This window comes from Symphodus melops, assembly GCF_947650265.1.
Source record: "Symphodus melops genome assembly, chromosome: 6".
In the NCBI taxonomy this organism is placed as follows: domain Eukaryota; kingdom Metazoa; phylum Chordata; class Actinopteri; order Labriformes; family Labridae; genus Symphodus; species Symphodus melops.
This window is the reverse complement of record NC_136696.1, coordinates 28645305-28667018: the sequence shown is the minus strand read 5'-3', so window position 1 is coordinate 28667018 and position 21714 is coordinate 28645305.

Below are 21714 nucleotides of genomic sequence, written 5' to 3'. Positions count from 1 at the left end.
GTGTTGTAGTAGGAGGAGATGTGGTTGTTGGTGGTCCTGTGGTGGTTGTCACTGTTAGTGTTGTGGTAGGAGGAGATGTGGTTGTTGGTGGTGCTGTGGTGGTTGTCACTGTTGGTGTTGTAGTAGCAGGAGATGTAGTTGTAGGTCCAACTGGTGTGGTTGTTACCTTTGGTGTTGTAGTAGTAGGAGGCGTAGTTGTAGGTCCACCTGGTGTGGTTGTTACTTTCGGTGTTGTGGTCGGAGGAGATGTGGTTGTTGGTGGTCCTGTGGTGGTTGTCACTGTTAGTGTTGTGGTAGGAGGAGATGTGGTTGTTGGTGGTGCTGTGGCGGTTGTCACTGTTGTTGGTGTTGTTGTAGTAGCAGGAGGTGTAGTTGTAGGTCCAACTGGGGTGGTTGTTACCTTTGGTGTTGTGGTTGGAGAAGTAATTGTTGTTTCACCTGGTGTGGTTGTTACTTTTGGTGTTGTGGTAGGAGGAGACGTGGTTGTTGGTGGTCCTGTGGTGGTTGTCACTGTTGGTGTTGTTGTAGTTGCAGAAGGTGTAGTTGTAGGTCCAACTGGGGTGGTTGTTACCTTTGGTGTTGTAGTAGTAGGAGGTGTAGTTGTAGGTCCAACTGCTGTGGTTGTTACTTTTGGTGTTGTGGTAGGAGGAGATGTGGTTGTTGGTGGTGCTGTGGCAGTTGTCACTGTTGGTGTTGTAGTAGCAGGAGGTGTAGTTGTAGGTCCAACTGGGGTGGTTGTTACCTTTGGTGTTGTGGTTGGAGAAGTAATTGTTGTTTCACCTGGTGTGGTTGTTACTTTTGGTGTTGTGGTAGGAGGAGATGTGGTTGTTGGTGGTCCTGTGGTGGTTGTCACTGTTGTTGGTGTTGTTGTAGTAGCAGGAGGTGTAGTTGTAGGTCCAATTGGGGTGGTTGTTACCTTTGGTGTTGTGGTTGGAGAAGTAATTGTTTCACCTGCTGTGGTTGTTACTTTCAGTGTTGTGGTAGGAGGAGATGTGGTTGTTGGTGCTCCTGTGGTGGTTGTCACTGTTAGTGTTGTGGTAGGAGGAGATGTGGTTGTTGGTGGTCCTGTGGTGGTTGTCACTGTTGGTGTTGTGGTAGTAGTAGCAGGTGTAGTTGTAGTTCCACCTGGTGTGGTTGTTACTTTTGGTGTTGTGGTAGGAGGAGATGTGGTTGTTGGTGGTGCTGTGGCGGTTGTCAGTGTTGTTGGTGTTGTTGTAGTAGCAGGAGGTGTAGTTGTAGGTCCAACTGGGGTGGTTGTTACCTTTGGTGTTGTGGTTGGAGAAGTAATTGTTGTTTCACCTGGTGTGGTTGTTACTTTTGGTGTTGTGGTAGGAGGAGATGTGGTTGTTGGTGGTCCTATGGTGGTTGTCACTGTTGGTGTTGTGGTAGGAGGAGAAGTAATTGTTGTTTCACCTGGTGTGGTTGTTACTTTCAGTGTTGTGGTTGGAGGAGATGTGGTTGTTGGTGGTCTTGTGGTGGTTGTCACTGTTGGTGTTGTTGTAGTAGGAGATGTAGTTGTAGGTCCAACTGTTGTGGTTGTTACCTTTGGTGTTGCAGTAGCAGGAGGTGTAGTTGTAGGTCCAACTGGTGTGGTTGTTAGCTTTGGTGTTGTAGTAGTAGGAGGCGTAGTTGTAGGTCCACCTGGTGTGGTTGTTACTTTCGGTGTTGTGGTCGGAGGAGATGTGGTTGTTGGTGGTCCTGTGGTGGTTGTCACTGTTAGTGTTGTGGTAGGAGGAGATGTGGTTGTTGGTGGTGCTGTGGCGGTTGTCACTGTTGTTGGTGTTGTTGTAGTAGCAGGAGGTGTAGTTGTAGGTCCAACTGGGGTGGTTGTTACCTTTGGTGTTGTGGTTGGAGAAGTAATTGTTGTTTCACCTGGTGTGGTTGTTACTTTTGGTGTTGTGGTAGGAGGAGACGTGGTTGTTGGTGGTCCTGTGGTGGTTGTCACTGTTGGTGTTGTTGTAGTTGCAGAAGGTGTAGTTGTAGGTCCAACTGGGGTGGTTGTTACCTTTGGTGTTGTAGTAGTAGGAGGTGTAGTTGTAGGTCCAACTGCTGTGGTTGTTACTTTTGGTGTTGTGGTAGGAGGAGATGTGGTTGTTGGTGGTGCTGTGGCGGTTGTCACTGTTGTTTGTGTTGTTGTAGTAGCAGGAGGTGTAGTTGTAGGTCCAATTGGGGTGGTTGTTACCTTTGGTGTTGTGGTTGGAGAAGTAATTGTTGTTTCACCTGCTGTGGTTGTTACTTTCAGTGTTGTGGTAGGAGGAGATGTGGTTGTTGGTGCTCCTGTGGTGGTTGTCACTGTTAGTGTTGTGGTAGGAGGAGATGTGGTTGTTGGTGGTCCTGTGGTGGTTGTCACTGTTGGTGTTGTGGTAGTAGTAGCAGGTATAGTTGTAGTTCCACCTGGTGTGGTTGTTACTTTTGGTGTTGTGGTAGTAGGAGATGTGGTTGTTGGTGGTGCTGTGGCGGTTGTCAGTGTTGTTGGTGTTGTTGTAGTAGCAGGAGGTGTAGTTGTAGGTCCAACTGGGGTGGTTGTTACCTTTGGTGTTGTGGTTGGAGAAGTAATTGTTGTTTCACCTGGTGTGGTTGTTACTTTTGGTGTTGTGGTAGGAGGAGATGTGGTTGTTGGTGGTCCTATGGTGGTTGTCACTGTTGGTGTTGTGGTAGGAGGAGAAGTAATTGTTGTTTCACCTGGTGTGGTTGTTACTTTCAGTGTTGTGGTTGGAGGAGATGTGGTTGTTGGTGGTCCTGTGGTGGTTGTCACTGTTGGTGTTGTTGTAGTAGTTGCAGGTGTAGTTGTAGTTCCACCTGGTGTGGTTGTTACTTTCAGTGTTGTGGTTGGAGGAGATGTGGTTGTTGGTGGTCCTGTGGTGGTTGTCACTGTTGGTGTTGTTGTAGTAGTTGCAGGTGTAGTTGTAGTTCCACCTGGTGTGGTTGTTACTTTTGGTGTTGTGGTAGGAGGAGATGTGGTTGTTGGTGGTCCTGTGGTGGTTGTCACTGTTGGTGTTGTTGTAGTAGGAGATGTAGTTGTAGGTCCAACTGGTGTGGTTGTTACCTTTGGTGTTGTAGTAGTAGGAGGCGTAGTTGTAGGTCCACCTGGTGTGGTTGTTACTTTCGGTGTTGTGGTTGGAGGAGATGTGGTTGTTGGTGGTCCTGTGGGGGTTGTCACTGTTAGTGTTGTGGTAGAAGGAGATGTGGTTGTTGGTGGTGCTGTGGCGGTTGTCACTGTTGTTGGTGTTGTTGTAGTAGCAGGAGGTGTAGTTGTAGGTCCAACTGGGGTGGTTGTTACCTTTGGTGTTGTGGTTGGAGAAGTAATTGTTGTTTCACCTGGTGTGGTTGTTACTTTTGGTGTTGTAGTAGGAGGAGATGTGGTTGTTGGTGGTCCTGTGGTGGTTGTCACTGTTAGTGTTGTGGTAGGAGGAGATGTGGTTGTTGGTGGTCCTGTGGTGGTTGTCACTGTTGGTGTTGTTGTAGTTGCAGAAGGTGTAGTTGTAGGTCCAACTGCTGTGGTTGTTATTTTTGGTGTTGTGGTAGGAGGAGATGTGGTTGTTGGTGGTCCTATGGTGGTTGTAACTGTTGGTGTTGTTGTAGTAGGAGATGTAGTTGTAGGTCCAACTGGTGTGGTTGTTACCTTTGGTGTTGTGGTTGGAGAAGTAATTGTTGTTTCACCTGGTGTGGTCGTTACTTTTGGTGTTGTGGTAGGAGGAGATGTGGTTGTTGGTGGTCCTGTGGTGGTTGTCACTGTTGGTGTTGTTGTAGTTGCAGAAGGTGTAGTTGTAGGTCCAACTGGGGTGGTTGTTACCTTTGGTGTTGTAGTAGTAGGAGGTGTAGTTGTAGGTCCAACTGCTGTGGTTGTTACTTTTGGTGTTGTGGTAGTAGGAGATGTGGTTGTTGGTGGTGCTGTGGCGGTTGTCAGTGTTGTTGGTGTTGTTGTAGTAGCAGGAGGTGTAGTTGTAGGTCCAACTGGGGTGGTTGTTACCTTTGGTGTTGTGGTTGGAGAAGTAATTGTTGTTTCACCTGGTGTGGTTGTTACTTTTGGTGTTGTGGTAGGAGGAGATGTGGTTGTTGGTGGTCCTATGGTGGTTGTCACTGTTGGTGTTGTGGTAGGAGGAGAAGTAATTGTTGTTTCACCTGGTGTGGTTGTTACTTTCAGTGTTGTGGTTGGAGGAGATGTGGTTGTTTGTGGTCCTGTGGTGGTTGTCACTGTTGGTGTTGTTGTAGTAGTTGCAGGTGTAGTTGTAGTTCCACCTGGTGTGGTTGTTACTTTTGGTGTTGTGGTAGGAGGAGATGTGGTTGTTGGTGGTCCTGTGGTGGTTGTCACTGTTGGTTTTGTTGTAGTAGGAGATGTAGTTGTAGGTCCAACTGGTGTGGTTGTTACCTTTGGTGTTGTAGTAGTAGCGCTCGTATTCTGCACCACTCCAGAAACCCTTGTTGTAGCAGTTGAAGCAGTAACAATTAATGTTGTGGTTGTTACTTTTGGTGTTGTGGTAGGAGGAGATGTGGTTGTTGGTGGTCCTGTGGTGGTTGTCACTTTTGGTGTTGTTGTAGTAGCAGGAGGTGTAGTTGTAGGTCCAATTGGGGTGGTTGTTACCTTTGGTGTTGTGGTTGGAGAAGTAATTGTTGTTTCACCTGGTGTGGTTGTTACTTTTGGTGTTGTGGTAGGAGGAGATGTGGTTGTTGGTAGTCCTGTGGTGGTTGTCACTGTTGGTGTTGTTGTAGTAGGAGATGTAGTTGTAGGTCCAACTGGTGTGGTTGTTACCTTTGGTGTTGTAGTAGTAGGAGGCGTAGTTGTAGGTCCACCTGGTGTGGTTATTTCTTTCGGTGTTGTGGTTGGAGGAGATGTGGTTGTTGGTGGTCCTGTGGTGGTTGTCACTGTTGGTGTTGTGGTAGGAGGAGATGTGGTTGTTGGTCGTGCTGTGGCGGTTGTCACTGTTGTTGTTGGTGTTGTTGTAGTAGCAGGAGGTGTAGTTGTAGGTCCAATTGGGGTGGTTGTTACCTTTGGTGTTGTGGTTGGAGAAGTAATTGTTGTTTCACCTGGTGTGGTTGTTACTTTTGGTGTTGTGGTAGGAGGAGATGTGGTTGTTGGTGGTCCTGTGGTGGTTGTCACTGTTAGTGTTGTGGTAGGAGGAGATGTGGTTGTTGGTGGTCCTGTGGTGGTTGTCACTGTTGGTGTTGTTGTAGTAGTTGCAGGTGTAGTTGTAGTTCCACCTGGTGTGGTTGTTACTTTTGGTGTTGTGGTAGGAGGAGATGTGGTTGTTGGTGGTCCTGTGGTGGTTGTCACTGTTGATGTTGTGGTCGGAGGAGATGTCGTTGTTGGTGGTCCTGTGGTGGTTGTTTCTGATGGTGTTGTAGTAGGAGGAGATGTGGTTGTTGGTGGTCCTGTGGTGGTTGTCACTGTTGGTGTTGTGGTCGGAGGAGATGTGGTTGTTGGTGGTCCTGTGGTGGTTGTCACTGTTGGTGTTGTGGTAGGAGGAGATGTGGTTGTTGGTGGTCCTGTGGTGGTTGATATTGCCGTAGTAGTTGTCGTAGGGGGGGCTGTTGTTGTTGGGTTATAGACCAAGTTTGTGATTTATGTTTCATAAAAACGAAATATTTTTCATTTCCATTGGCTATTGAGAAATTTAAAGCAATTACTGTACCTGTAGTTGAGGAGAAGGTAAAGGGGGTTGTTGTCGTACCAGGAGTTGTTGTGCATGAGTAAGTGGTCCTTTTTATATTCCCATCGGCGCCACACTCGGCTCTCATGCAGCCTCCCATCCCATCATTGGTGTCATAGATCATCTCCCCATAATCATATAGTTTCCCACGAATAAAGCATGTACAATCTGCAGATCAGAAGTTTCATATATTTTTTGTCATCTTTTAAAAATGTGTGTGTGTGAGAGAGAGAGAGAGAGAGAGAGAGAGTGAGTGGTTGAGAGAGAACTCCAGAGAGAGATAACAGAATGGAATGAATAGATAATAAACACTGTGTGGGTACTTACACTTCACGTCGTAGTTGCAGTCAATTCCACTGATTTTGCATTCACTTTGAAATAGAAATTAAAGATGCTCATCACCTCTCGTTCTGTTATTTGAATGACTGATTTTATAGCCACGACATGAACATTATGTTTTCTATAAATTTTAAACCAGCATTCACAAGTCACAAGCATTCACATTTTCTGCTGTAATAAATTTATTTCATTCTTATTCATAGTTTTAATATTCACCAATTTTTTATCCAGTATATTTTGTTAAGCACTGTCCAAGCATAAATGCTTGTGTTACAACCTTCATTTCAAAGTAATTCTATGAAAGAGACTCACCAGTCGTAGCAGTTTTTCGATGGTACTACTTGTCCGATTTCGTAATGGTTGCCCTTGTCATCGTAGCAGCCACACTGGTTCCATGGGACACACTTCATGGAGTCTTCATCGAAGTACGGTTGGGAATAGGGACACAGCGGATAGCAGCCTGCAACGCATTCACTGCATGTTTTAAGTCTGAAGAGAGCCACAAAAGCATTCAGAGCACTTTGCAGTCACCTTAAACACTACACACACACACAAAGGTTTGTGAGGTTCCAAACTTGTGAAGCTAACTTGAAGACGGACAAGGAAAGAGACGACTTTTTGGTGTCACCTGTTTTGGATTTATCGATTTATTCGTATCAAACCTGAGACATAAACTCTGGTTAGATGACTTCCAGTAAAGCAGCCAGTAAAGCTGCTAAACAGAAGACAACAATGGGATCGCTAACGATACAGGCTAACGTTACCTCTCAATCTGTTCTGAACCTGCAGGGATGTACACTCACTCGCTCGCTCTCTCAAGCGAATAGGAATAGGATCTTTCTCTGTGTGTTTCCATGTCTGTCCAGCTTGTTAAAATAGGGAAATTCATTGTTAGCTAAATTGTTTTAATTCTTTAAATTGTTTTTAATGTATCATCTGTATGTCTGGATGTCAAAGCCACCTGTAATTAAAGTTCATTTCATTGGATTTATTCATGAAAACATGTGGCAAACATGCTAAATGATGGGTGTATTGTACCTTCCAAGGCGGTGGTGAGGCTTGAACAGATTCCTGATGGATTCCGACATGTCTTTATGCAGGGAGCTCCGCAAGGCTTGTAGTGCCACTCGCATTCATCAGGGGCGTTGTAGTAGTCACAGAATACAGCTGCAAGAGATACAACAAGTCGATCTGTGCTCTTCTTCTCTGGATTCCAAACTGAGTCATCAAAGTAGATCATTTGGTAAGAGGTCCCTGCTCTCATGATTCAACAATACTCACGGCATATTTTTGGAGTTCTCCATGTGACGCAGACGCCGGCTTCACTACAAGCTCTGGCATAGGCAGCCACAGCCGTGCAGAAACACTCGCAGTCCCCACCGGTGTCACATGCACAAGAGTCTCTCGTACAAGAGTCATAGTAAGGACCAGGATCCACCTTGAACAGACAAAAGAGTTCTTCAGCAGGACATCAACGATGAAGATTAAAGGAGCAACGTGCTACTCTGACCGCCTAGTGTTTAAAACGGGCACTGCAGTCAAAAATTACTACATCGGTGAAAGCTGACATCACCTCATGTCAGCTTCAATCCACTGCAACTTCCTTCCTGGTTTGCTATCTGCTTTTAAGTCTAATGCCCATATATGGGCATGAAAGGGGCATTTTTCTTTGCTAATGAGGAACAGCATGCACAAGCTTCAAACTAACAAGGACATAGCATTCAAGAACACAGGTGTGAACTGTTCTGCAGTTCAAGAACAACACACCAAGACAGATTCCTTGTATACCGTATGGACTTGGCAATAAAAACGATTCTGATTCTGATTGTAAAGAAAAAGGACCATGATTCTGGGATCTTGTGGAGAACAAAGTTAAGCACATGTTGGTGAATGAGGCCCGATGAGCTGAAGCTCCTGTCAGGGCAAAGGCTGCTAAAATCAGCATTGGCAGTGGCATTCAGTCCAAAACATATTTTGCGGTCTGGCAAGAAGTTTTGGTCACACTGGTTTATCTTCTATCATCTTGGGTGATGCCACAGTAGGAGAGAAAGGATCACTATAACTATATTTTCCATAGTTACCTGTGAATGGCATGTCTCGAAGGTGGGACTGTTGATGATGCTACATTTTTTTTTGGCCCAGAATTCTCTGAAGCTGTTGGAAGAACAGGGGTCAGAGACCAGTTGGGAATTTGGGCAGTTGGATGAAACCTTCCAGGCGTCCCCAAACTCCACAGCGTCTCCGAGGATGTCATTGTACGGGGTGGTGAAGTCGTTCTTACTGTCGTCGTCATAGTTTCCACAGAGTCCACAGACTTGACCCTAAGAGCGAGGAGAAGAAAGACGCTTTACTTTTTGGCCTCCCAGGTACCACAGGGGCGTGTCCAGACTTTCTTGGTTGGGGTGGACTGGCGTCTGCAGGGTAGACCTGAAGTGTGTGTGCACCACATATAAATCTGTTTAGCTGAGCTCTTTAAGATTCAAACAGAAGACGCTGGCTCAAAGTCACATTAAACATGCACACACAGTTGGCTAGCAGCCTCGCAGAAATACATTTATTGGTTGTGTTTTTTATTGGATTTGTGTTAAGGCAAGCGGGACAGTGTGCAGGACTTTGCTTGCACCTCTTTATGGACTCATACCTTCCTGACACAGCTGTCCTATGACACAGGTGAACAAAGTATTTATTTACAATTTAATCGACTAACAGAAGAAAATATCTTGTATTGAAAGGTAAAGAATACTCCTCACAGCCTGTTGCAACACGGCTTAAGTAATAGATCTCGGCTGGATAGATAGATAGATAGATAGATAGATAGATAGATAGATAGATAGATAGATAGATAGATAGATAGATAGATAGAGTACAAAGTTAAATACAAAAAAGAAGGTTTAAGTCAGGGGTGTCAAACTCCAGTCCTGGAGGGCCGGCTTCCTCAGACAGTTAGATGTCTCCCTGCTCCAACGCAGCTGAAACCAATGAGCGTCTCGTTATCAGGCTTCTGCAGAGCTTGATGACAACACATTGGTTTAAAGCAGGTGTTTTGGAGCAGGGAGACATCTGAAAGTCTCAGGTATCTGGCCCTTGAGGACTGGAGTTCAACACCCGTGGTTTAAGTGGACCAGGATCTAAAGATGCCCCCCTTGCCATCCTTCTGGACTCGCGCATGCTGGTTTATCTCATTGCATTTCCACACAGCTTGATGATCTTTGGGCAAGAGCCGGTTGTGAATCACTACACACAGACTGGAATATTTACCTCGAACTTGGGGTTGATTTTAATTAACACAGAAGTCTTCTGATCCCAAATGAGCAGGAGTCCATGCTTGATGGTCACCACAAAGTACAGACCCCTCTTTTGGACCTGGGCAGGCAACGCATTGCTGCTTCCTTTAATCACGTAGAAGTTCCCGTCTTTAAGGTGGAACTCATTGTCCTGTGGGTGTCAAGATCAGATCATCAGCAGTTAATGCTGCACCAGCTACTGAAGGCTGCATTTTATAGAGACCTTGTGCAGCCAGGTAAGCTAGCTAACATAGTGCTGGTCTGTGAACATCTTTCTATGTATCATGTTTCAACCAGCAGGTGGGGACAGAGAGTTGTGTTTACCTTCAAGTAGATCTTGATGATTTTTGAGCAGGTGGTTCCCAAACTTCCACAATCCTTATTCTCGCTGATGATCTTAAAGCTTCCTTTGTCCTGATTCCCTTTGCACGAGTCCTGAGTGAAGCAACAGACACAGGATGCGTGACTAAAACATGCATGTTCTCATCCTGTAGCATGACGATCAAAACATTGACAGGCCATCATTCCACTTTACCTGGAGGAGCGTGTATTCACAGTGTCCGTTAAAGTCAAACCTCTTCTGATCGAACGTTCTGTAGTGTCCGTTGCCATAGATCTCACAGCTGCCATCGCAAAGTTTCTTGGTGCATGTGAACGTCCTGTTCTGGCAGGTACTGAGGACACACAAGTTCATTCGTGTGTTCAAACATGTTCAGAGAAGTTAGTGTGCACAGCGTCCTCCAGACCAAGCAGAGAGCGGTCAAACAGTCGGTGACACGAGCGCTAACATTTAGCTTTGATGACACGGCGGGGTCGAAGGGGCGCTAAGAGCTGCGCCTCGACATCATACTCATATTATTCAGTTTTGTTGGAAGTAAGCTCTTTGTTGATTTACCTTTATTCGTACCATTTGAGCATTAACTGAGCTACGATTTTAAAAAGAAGTTTCAGCGTCGAAGAGTTTTGATATTTACAGCCGCTCCATAGACCTGGAGTCCGAGCCACAGCCAGCTTCTTTTAAACTACGTAAGACAAGCAGGGCCTCAGTTTAAAGCTGCGTCAGTGCTGCAGGCAGCCGGATGCTGTTAACTGGCACTGTAAGCACTGACAGTGGCTCACATGAGGAGGAGGCGGAGCCCTATAGGTCAGGGACGTGGGAGACCACTGGACGAGTAGTTTTTGATTGGGTCAAACATAGAATAGAAGTTGAATTGTCCATCAGGAAGTCTTGAACATATCATGTTAATGATGCCGGTAAAATGAAAAAGCAGTTGCAGTAAATTGTATTATGTAATTGTTATTGGAATTAAAACAATGCTGTACTAGTGTGCATGCCAGGCCTGCTCACCAGGTGTTGCAGTCCACAGTGAGAGTCTCTCCTGGGTAGTACATGTGTCCGTTGTGAACACACGGACAATTGTGCATTTTGACACAGCTTCCAGCTGCGTTGGACACCAGGCCTTTGGGGCACATGCATCCCGACGTACATCCCGTACTCACCTGCAGACAAACAACAAGCCGTTTCCACATTTGCACTCCTGAAAATGTGGAGAGAATCTGAGGTGTGCTGTGATACACTCACACAGGCCATGTCCAGGGTGCTGCAGCTCTTCTCACACTCAGTCCCAGTGTCTCCAGGCTGAGCATCGAAGCAGTTAAAGTAAACCATGGGTGCATCGCAGCTTTGCCAGCCTGTGACGGCAGAAACAACTTGATTACAAAAAGCATTGTGAGAAGGTGGAACCTCTCTCAGAAGAAGCTGGACTTTCATCGTGTCAACATAAGTCAAGAGTCAGCGTCAAATCAATCAGTTGGCACAATAGCGTTGGAGACATTGTGCTGTGATTCTGGTATTTGTGATTTTTACCATAAGGACCTTGTGGTGGATATCCTCCTGCACAGCTGAGAGCGCCGTGTTTGCACAGACTGTGAGAACAGAGACAACAGAAACACTGTTAACATCACCGTGGTAAACATGGCGCCTCGTTCCTCGATGAATGAGGTGAACTCTGCAGGAACTTATCGTGTTTACGATTAGTGAACTAAAAACAACTTTCTCAACTGTGAGATCCCTTCGTATTCACCATTTGACGCCGTTCTTGGTCACACTTTCTCCAGCAGGAACCACATCGTCTTTATCGTAGCAGGGGCAGGCGTTCTTGAGCACACATATGCCCTTGTCGTTCATGTAGGTCCCCTCGGCACAGCCACAGCCGTCCACTGTGGTGAAGCTGTCCTGGCACGAGAAGTCCGGCTGGCTGAGGGATCGGCAGGTCCGCATGCAGCTGGTCATGTTGTAATGATAGACTGTAGTCTCTGGACAGATAGTGTACTTGCCTGGTGGAGGAGACGTGACATGAATTAAAGCATGAGAGGTCGTTTACTTGAGCGATACACAGCGATAGAAAAGCTATGAATGGTATCATTCTACACGAGGTATTGAAGATAAGAACGAACATAGAGGACGTTGTCTCTCTCTGTCGGCAATCTTGCATGTGTGTAAGACGGTGAGAGCTCCTCTCTGCCTCAGTGGCGCCTTGGTGCCGGTTGTCTATATTTTGCTGCTCATGTGTGATTATCGACTAAAGCGCCGTTCAGACCTAGCGCTGTGTGTTCTGTTGATGCTAACCAGCTGATCGCTACCTGCCGCTAGCTTCAGACAACTAAAAAGAGCTTGTCGTTGTTCGGCTCACCACAGATCTCTTCCCGCCAGCCGCTGAGAAAGACTCCAGCTGTTGAGCATTCAAACACGTACGCAGAGACCGCAGCACACATGCTTATCTCACTGTTGTCGCTGTTGCAGCTGTCATACATGCAGTTCTGTGGGAGACAAAGCAGACATGGATAGACGATGGAGACATGTCTCAGCAGTTCATTTCTCCTCTGAGTGGGGATGTAACTTTGGCAGAGGGCCGAGGAGGGACGGCCTGCCCCCCCCTGAACCTGAGTCATGCCTTGTTATTGGACTTCTGTGCTCGTCCTGGATTGGCCATGAGCATGTGGATGTTCACAAGTGTACTTGGTATAAGGTTGGTTTAAGTTTGTGCTGACGCTACAGAAATCCTGAACTGGATACGATAAACAATAACTGGACACATTGTCAACTTCTCCTCCCAGTACGACAGCCTTGTTGCTACAGACTCACTTTCTTGTGATCGGTTGGATCGACAGCGTGGTGGCACGGTGCAAACACTCCTTTCGGATCCACAAGTTTGGAGCACCAGAAAGTTGCAAACTGTCCTGAAAACCAGTAAAACAGAAAAATCAGGAAAACAGAAACTCAGAGGATCTGGTTTGATTTCTTTAATTTGAGATGATGGAAGGAGACGATGGTGGGGGAGATAAGTTGGAACCTTTGTTGATGCCCTCGTCACAGGGATTCCCAAAGTACTGGGGGATGTCCACACATTTGGTATCAGACTTCCAATGATTGACGAATGCTACGGTGGTGCTTTCCACCAAACCAGTGTTCGACATGAAGTCATCCATCACTTTGTTGTTGAAGTTCCCGCACAAACCTGACGGAGAGAGGCGTACATTGATCACACGCGCTTCGTAAGCACTGAGCACCTTTACAGTCGGGGTTACAGTAACGACGGGGAGGCTTACCAGAAAGAGAGGAGCTGCGGAGCTCAGATTCGGCCTTGATGAAGACCTGCATCTTTGGGCTCACTTGGACGGCGATCTGGATGCCAACTTTGGTCTTAATGAAGATGAAGTTGGACGATGGCATGTACGCAGAGAGCTCGGCTGTAGCTGAGAGACAAACAGAGAAACTCTTCAGAACTTAAACGCGTCGTCGTTGGATTGACGCTGAGCTTTGGGTCAGCAAACTGAAAGGATCGATTTGGCAAATCGACGTACGTCCTTTTGTACCTTTTATTCAGCACACATTTTTGTAAGGAACATGTTAATGACTAAGCTGCTGCGTGTTGTGTGTCTCCTGAAGTATGGCATAAAGGAACTCACCATAAAACAGCGGTAGTTGAGACAAAATGTGGTTCACTTTGACCGTCCCAGATCGTCCGATTTTCATCACCTGTTCATTTAGAGAGAAACATTTCAGATTGTATCGTCCAACACATTTTGCACGTTGTACTTTCGTGTGCAGCTTACGATGCTTTTGCTGTTTAAGGCCACGGTCACGGTCTCGAGGCAGGTCCGGATCCTAGATGAACCACATTGTTTAAGGTCCGCGATCACAGTGATGTCACTGTTCTGCAGAAACACACGGGGACAACACGGACTTCATTAGAGAGGGAAACATCATCTTCAGACTCTTACTCTGTTACGCAGACGATGGCGTGTATTACCTTGACTAGAACGTACGAGCAGTCTCCGTGGAAGGTGAAGCCTTTCCCATCAAAGCTGTCGACGTGAGCTCCTCCCGTCACCGAGCAAATTCCTGGACAGTTGCTCTGTGTGCACTTCCAACGACCGCTCTTACACACACTGTCCGCACAAGCACACACACGCAAAAACAGTCAGTCTGAGTCGGACTTTCGCGAGCTTGGTGGAGCTGTTTGTCGGGAGGCGTAAGGCCCGCCTCCTGTATTAGGTTGACCGGAGGCCATCTTACCAGGATCTGCAGTGATGGTAGTAGGACTGCCCTGGCATGTAGACCTTGTTGTGGTGCACGCACGGACACTGATCCACTGGAACACAACCACTATTACCGATGTCATCAACGATCATTCCTGTGGAGGGGAAGCAAAGATCAGTGTCTTTACCGTCATGTGTCATGCACTTGTGTGGGACGTGTATGAGCTTGCTGCTGAAGCGTTTGAGAGACCTGGAGGGCAGCCGCAGCCGTCATGGCAGTGGTTTTCACATGTTTTGCTGGCCTGCGGTGTGGAGCAGGAGTCGGGGCATGAACTGCCACACTCCATAAACTCCATGTTGTATGGACACGACTTGTCTGTGGAGACAAACACTTTGTAAGATACGACTCGTGCACAAACAGATGATCGGTCGTCTTTTGGTATGACAGCCTTACAGCAGAACGAGTCGGTCCTCCATTGTGTGGGCTCGCCGCCTGCGTGCACACACTGTCTGGAGTACTCTGCCATGGTTTGGCAGAGCAGCGGGAAGGTATCATTTTGAGAGTGGCACACGTCAGCCATACAGATGTTAGCAAAGGGGCTCTTATCCACGACTTGTCCACACATTTCAAACGCGCTTTGGTTGAAGATTTTCTCACAGTCAAACTGAAAAACAAAACAATGAATGAGGAAAAAAGTCCTTTTTGATCGTCTGAGCGGGGTCGTCTGTCCCTGAGCGGAGCATGCTGTGCAAACCACCCAAAGGATGGTCTGTCTTTGTGAACTGTTTTTAAGGGAGCTGATTGTTGGACGGTCTCTTCGCTGCTTCTCATACCTTGAATTCTCGTTTTTCCTTTTTTCAGTCCTTTTGTCCTCATGCTAACGATGGCGCTGCTGAGTCGTGTAAACTTACCTTGCTCTTACAGGTCTGGACTGGACTCTGCTCAGGCTCCTCACAGTTCCCCACCTTGTGGTTCTCAGCGAAGTCGGACACAGAAACTTTATAACCTGCAGCGAACAGAAGTCACATAAAGACGTGCACGGGGAGTCGTATTTAAAGGACCAATCAGAGAGCTGCTCTCTTCCTGTGTGATCATGAAGGAAACCTGCTGTGTTGAAGCTTCTCTTCAACAATGCAGCAGCCAGTATGTCCTCCTTCTAACTTTAGATTCTGGGGTCGAGACAGTTTTATTATTTAGACTGCAGTACCCATTTTAAACACTAGGGGTCAGAGTTACATACTGCTCCTTTAAACAAGGATAATAAAAGTGTCCTTTACTTAATTTTGTAATCTTTATGAGCTCTTTAGGTTGTTACTTCTTTAAAGTATTTGATCTGTCCATAACAGCAGACGGGATCTTACCATCACTGACGAACTCGTTGTCTTTGCCATCAAAGTTTCCACACAGTCCGCATGTCTTGCCCCTGAACTTTTCATTCATGTTGATCTGTGAACAAACCAGAAGTTAATGTAAAGATCTCAACATGTTGATGTGGTAGACAACACAACACGTTGGGTATCAAACCCTCGAACTTCTGGTTGAGGACGACTCCTCCCCCCCTGCCTCCCCCCCCCTTACAGATCAGGTAAGCCTCTTTAACACACCTGGATGTCGGGGACCTCTCGCTCCAGCCGGCCATGTGCAGTTGTTTCTGCTGGAAGGTGCAGCCTTGATTTGGTATTAATGGTTAATGAAATCCCTGTTTGGTTGTTGCTGCAGCTTTAATATTTGGGCCGTGGTTCCTCGCCTGGCGGCGGACGGCGGTGAGTCAGATGGTTCAGTTTTTAGCTTTGTTAGTTGAAGCAATGATTCATAGTTCTAATATAAGGTTGCTTAAACTGCTGCTGTTTTCCCCTTTTGTAGCACATTTCCTTTCCTTCCTTTAAACTTATTAATTGTCCTGAACTAGTTTCATATCTGAGTATTAAGTTTGGTATTTCCTGGAGTTCAGGCCCGCAGGTGGCGTTGTTGGTTCTTGATTGAATTTAAATTAGTTGTTACCAGCGCAACACATGAATGAAGTCCATTTGAAGATTTGAGTAACTCACAGCAGACTTTCTTATTCCAGTGATGAATAACGTGACGGTAAAATGAATCAAAGCAAATATTAGTTCTTTGGTCACATTAACTCAGCAGCATCGTTTGCGTTGTGGCTTTCAGGTTGATTCAGAGTGTTTGTCCAGGAGAGACTCAGGAAGTGCTTCACTTCACTCCAGCTCCTCGCTGAGCAGAAACAGCAGCTTGTGTGTCTGACTGAGCCGTGGAAGCGAACAACAGGCGGACAAAGAGCTGATTTATGATTTAACGAGATGATGATGTCAGGGTTGTGATGTCGCGGTTGTTCTGTCCTGTCCGCCTGTTTGTGCGACCACGCCAAACTTTTCTGTCGATGAAGCCCCTTTACCAATGTTTGACATTCCCGCTCTTTTTGCCTCCCACATCCTCTCCGATCACCCAAAAAGTACCAAAGTGGTCACACAGCCGCCGTTAACAGGCTGTTGTCTTCGAGACACTGCGGCGTGCAGCGCTGTTCACCTCACTACACCAACTCTTCATGCAAACACTCCCGAGTACAGAAAACAGCCAGTGGACTCAGAGACCCTGAAATGAACCCTGCAAGCTGCTCCGCCGCCATCGCTGCTTCCTCGCTTACCGTCTGACGCGCTAACAGATTTATATCGCTTTGTATCGCTTTGAATCAAAATGACGTGTCCACGTGTGCGTCTTTACATTTCACGCCCTGAGATTGCTCACAGAGTCAGATCCTCCTCCTCGTCAGTTTCCTGTTCTAAACATAGCTGCTCGCCAAACCGAAGGTAAGCGTGTGTGTGTATGTGAGAGTGTGTGTTACGTACATCCAGGGAGTCCTCCTTGTTCCAGATGACTCTGATGTCGTCGTTGAAGTTGACGAAGATACTCGATGTGGTCGTTCTGACGTGAACACCGAATTTGGTGTGCGGCAGATCCACTCTGAAGGACGAACCGTCAGAGTTACAAAGAGAGACAGACCCACCTGCCAACAATGAAAACCTTCATGATAATTAAACATTCAGCCAACTTACATCTCGCCGTCCACCTTGACATAGTTGGCGTCCAGCTCCACAATGACCCCATCCAGCTTCATGAGGATGCTGCTGATGGTGGGGAGGTCGTCGACTGTTGTGCGTTGCATCTGGATGTTGTAGCTCTCGTAGGCTTCTTGGCAGTCTGAGATGAGGACGTGCCGACAGTCCGACGGCAGCCGGAAAAAGTCTCCCTCAAAGTTCTTCCAGTTGTAGTCGCCCCAAGTGGTGCAGACGCTATCGATGTGGGAATCTTCAGCCAGAACAAAAACAAGAAGACAGAAGAAGAAGTTTGGGATTGTTTTTATTTCAATCACATAAAGAACACGTCAAACCTCAGGAAGAGTTTTAAAGGAAGGATGGAGTTCACTGATCACAGACGGCGAGGGTTCGCAGGTCGTTTGACTCACCTTCATCTGTGAGAGCGTTGCCGAGCAGCATCAGATAGACGAGCCACAGCGTGCGCCTGAGTTCTGGCGTCCCCATGTTGAACATATGAAGAGAACCCTTGTGAAGCGCTCAACTTCAGGATGGTCCTTTTATACCCTGCTGGTCAAGGTGGAGCCACTCCGCCTCTACAGGTAACTCAACAAAGTAAGGCTCCCTCCCTCACTCGACGTATCTGTGATAAGGTCAACCTGGGACATTTGCATAATACATTTATAACTATGTGTGTTCAATAAATAATTGTCCTTCCTTCAATCGGAGCACCAAACATCCTCCACGCTGTGTTTCATCCTGACTCACGACAGATCGTTTACTTTATTTTCTCAACCAGAGAAATTCCCTCATAACAACTGAATCCTCCAGATCGATCTAGAAAGTATAAACACCCTCTTGGATATTTATGGATGGATGATGGACTCTTCAGGTGCCCGAGCTGTTTCAAACAGACTCTGGTCCATTTTGTCCAACAGTTTGTTTGTTTGATGTTTTCTGACATAAAATATCGATTGCTCGTGTGACATGTGACGTCTTCATTAAGACACCTGACTGTGTGTGTGTGTGTGTGTGTGTGTGTGTGTGTGTGTGTGTGTGTGTGTGTGTGTGTGTGTGTGTGTGTGTGTGTGTGTGTGTGTGTGTGTGTGTGTGTGTGTGTGTGTGTGTGTGTGTGTCATAGGTTCGGCTTCTCATGCTGACTCCTGAATATGAAACCTGGAAATAAATCAGAATTTGAAGTATTCAGGTTTTTAATGGCGACGTTGTTGAGCTTCGTCAGAGTCAGCAGCCTTTTCCCTTTCAAAATAAAATACACACTTAAGTAAAGCAACTCCATCGTCCCTTTTGGGCCTCCGTACATGTGTGCCTTGTGACTGTGCATTAATGGTCAAAGCTCGTTAGCTTTCATCCTCTGGCGTGGAGATGGTTCTACTTCCTGTTGGACAGACAGGTGACAAGCATCCGGCGGTTAGCTTGTGCTAGCTTACGTTAGCTTGCACGGTAGGTACAAGCAGTAAACGTACACAAAACATCCTGCAGTGAGCGTGCGTACTTCTGGTGGCGATAAGCCCAGGGGGAGGGGCCAAGTCTGAATGTGGTGTTTACATAGTATAAACATTTCCACTAACTGATAACACGGACAGTAATTAACAGGGCTAACATGGTTGGTTGTGTGTGTAAGGAGTGGATGTGTATGCACTTCTGACGCTAGCTGTGCCACCATCACACATCAGTGAGCTTCATTCATCAGAAACCAGGTGATGATGTCACTGTTGATGTCACAGTATGGGGGGGGGGGGGGGGGGCATGCTCAGGTGAGCTGAGCCGAGTCCGCTGAGAAACATCCTTAAAACTCAAGACCAGAGCGCTCCACGACGAGACATTTAAGGACTGAGACACCGAGGCATGAATCACTTAAAGATGTCTGTTCTTTTAGAAAGTGGCGTCCTCCTTCCAGTCTCAGTGATGACGCAGAAAAATAGCCTGTCGGTCGTGGTCCTGGTTTTAAACCGAGCCAAGACCAAATGAGAATGCTTTGGATTGTGAGACGAGACCTCTAAGGAGTGGTTTGGAGACCGGTCTTATAAGACCAACACCGACCTCAGGTCCCCCCCCCCCCTCGTTAACGCACATTTAAAGTCCAAGTTAATCTGAGCATCCTTTGGTTGCAAACACAGCCTTGAGTTTATGAGCTAATATTATCGGGGATTTTTTGGGGTGTTCATGAGGTTCATGAGTTAACAGAATCGGGTGTGCATGTTTTCGGGGCGCCTCCTGCTGGAAACCAAAGAGACCCCCCCCCCCCTGACTGACAGGTCATGGTGTAGCTTCTGTGGCGTGTAGCTGGCGTCTGCTGTGTGAGATGTAGCACGTTGCTCAGTGGTTAGCATGGCGTGTGTTGCTCTAAGGAGGAGAAGGAAACTGGAGCTGCTGTAATTGATCTGTGAAATGACTCTCTTTGTCTCAGTCCAGGATATTCATCCTGCACTGCACTCCTCACAATAGCTGCTCTTTGTTGAGTGTTTGTGTTGTGTCAATATAATTTTGTGTTCTGCCAAATTCTCTCCATGCTGCCGAGAAATCAATGATGGCTTCACGGAAGACGATCTCTGAGATAAGACAGAAACAAATTTATCAGTCAGGTGTGTTTAACACACCTTTAACTTGAGTACACTGAGCTCTCTCTGTAAACATTAAATATGAACAATTCACTATAAACAGCTCATTAAAGACTAATGTGCACAGACTAATGAAGATGATAGTGCAGCAGGAAGTAACATGTTATCTTTTACAGTATTTACATTATAGAGTGTGTGTAGATCATTTAAATTAAATAGTATTAGGTGTAGGACTTGATTAAAAATGTTTAGCTAATTAACTCAGGGCTTTCTAATTAATTAATTGAAATTAATCACATTTTAAGTGCGTCACAATATTTGCCTTAAAAAGCAATACTTCTCAGTCTAAATGGATTTTAGTGGATGAATAAATGCATGCAGTGTTACTTCTCAGTTACATAAAGCTGTTGGATCTTGTTTGAAATAGTTTTTCTGCACAGCAGCTGGAAAGTTGGATCACATGTTGCTATCTGTAGCACATTTTCTAACCCCTTATCTTCTATCACTAATAGTGATCTACAGTCCAGAGCGATCAATTTAGCAAGTTCATTTGTAAGTTTATCAGACGTTGAATTACTAATTTTGGTCCTGAAGACGGTCATTTGGTCGAGTTTAGGCGGCAAACGCTTCTTGTTTGTACTTGTGGCTAAGCTAGCGCGAAGCTAACGAAAAGCTAGCAAAAGCTTATGCGAAGCTAGCGATAAGCTAACTGTGATTAAATGTGTTCAAAAAATGTAACGCATTATTTTCTTGTAATTAATTAATCGTAATTAACGCGTTAAAGTCGCTTCCCTATACGTTCCTTCACAGTGACGGTCATTAGTTCCAGTTATTTTACAGCAACAGGTCTGACACTCTGTGATTGGTCAGCATTCATCACTGTGACAGTCTGGGGGAAGAAGCTGTTCTTATGACGGGTTGTTTTGGCATGCAGTACATTACTGATGACATGTCCCGTGTTTCATGATTCTCAGGAGTCCATGACTCTTTCTGACTCTTTCTTATCCGTCTCTGACTCTTTCTTATCAGTCTCTGACTCTTTCTTATCAGTCTCTGACTCTTTCTTATCAGTCTCTGACTCTTTCTTATCCGTCTCTGACTCTTTCTTATCCGTCTCTGACTCTTTCTTATCAGTCTCTGACTCTTTCTTATCAGTCTCTGACTCTTTCTTATCAGTCTCTGACTCTTTCTTATCAGTCTCTGACTCTTTCTTATCAGTCTCTGACTCTTATCAGTCTCTGACTCTTTCTTATCCGTCTCTGACTCTTTCTTATCCGTCTCTGACTCTTATTAGTCTCTGACTCTTTCTTATCCGTCTCTGACTCTTATTAGTCTCTGACTCTTTCTTAGAAGTCCATGACTCTTGTCCTACGGGTCCAAGTCCAGATGAGGTTGTTTCTTGGTTGCTTCTTTTCTGCAGGCCTGATTGTCCGCTGCAGTCTGTGTCTGTCCACCAAACCAGACAGTGATGGAGGTGCACAGAACAGACTGGAATCACGATATCAGATCTGTGACATGTCTATTTACATTTAAAGGCGTGGTCATGGTTGGTGCGTGGGCCCCATGTGCAGAGGCTGGAGTCTTCCAAGCGGGCGGCCCCGGTTCAAATCCTCGTTAAAATATTTCTGATCAGCCTCTTCCTGTCCGGGTGGAAACCGTTTGTCTTTTTCTTTTTCAGACAGACGTGAAAACAACCCGGCGCCTTTGTTGGTCCCTTTCCTGCTTAAGGTAGGAGAAAGGTCGTTGGGGTCGTACCTCCAGGGTCCACAACAAACTGACGTGTAAGCATCTAAGGCGTCTGGTGTGTTTCTTTCACACACTGGAGTTAACCACGCTCCAGTCATGAGTGGGCAACAAGTCAGAGAAGCAAGATGGACGCCTCCAGGAGTACCTTTGTTTTATTTACCAACACCTAGAGGTGGCATCACACTGTGTTAGTGTAAAACAACAACAACAACATATCCATGGATCGAACGTGCACGATGCCATCAGTGTGACAAAGCTGCGTATAAACAGCTTTAAGGTCACTGTTGGTAAGCAGCCATGTTGGATTTGAACCTGGTTTCTAAGGCTCTCCTGAGTGGACACTGTGCTACCAGCTAGCATGCTAACAAGCAGCTGATTAATGGTGAGTGTTGTGTGTCACCATGTGGGTGTCAGATAATGATGAACAGATGCAGTTCTGTGTTTCTCCACAAGATGGCGGTCCATGCTGACATCCTCTCCTCTTACAGTTCAAGTCTCCTCAACAGCCGTGATAAAAAGTTGGCTCAGATGCTG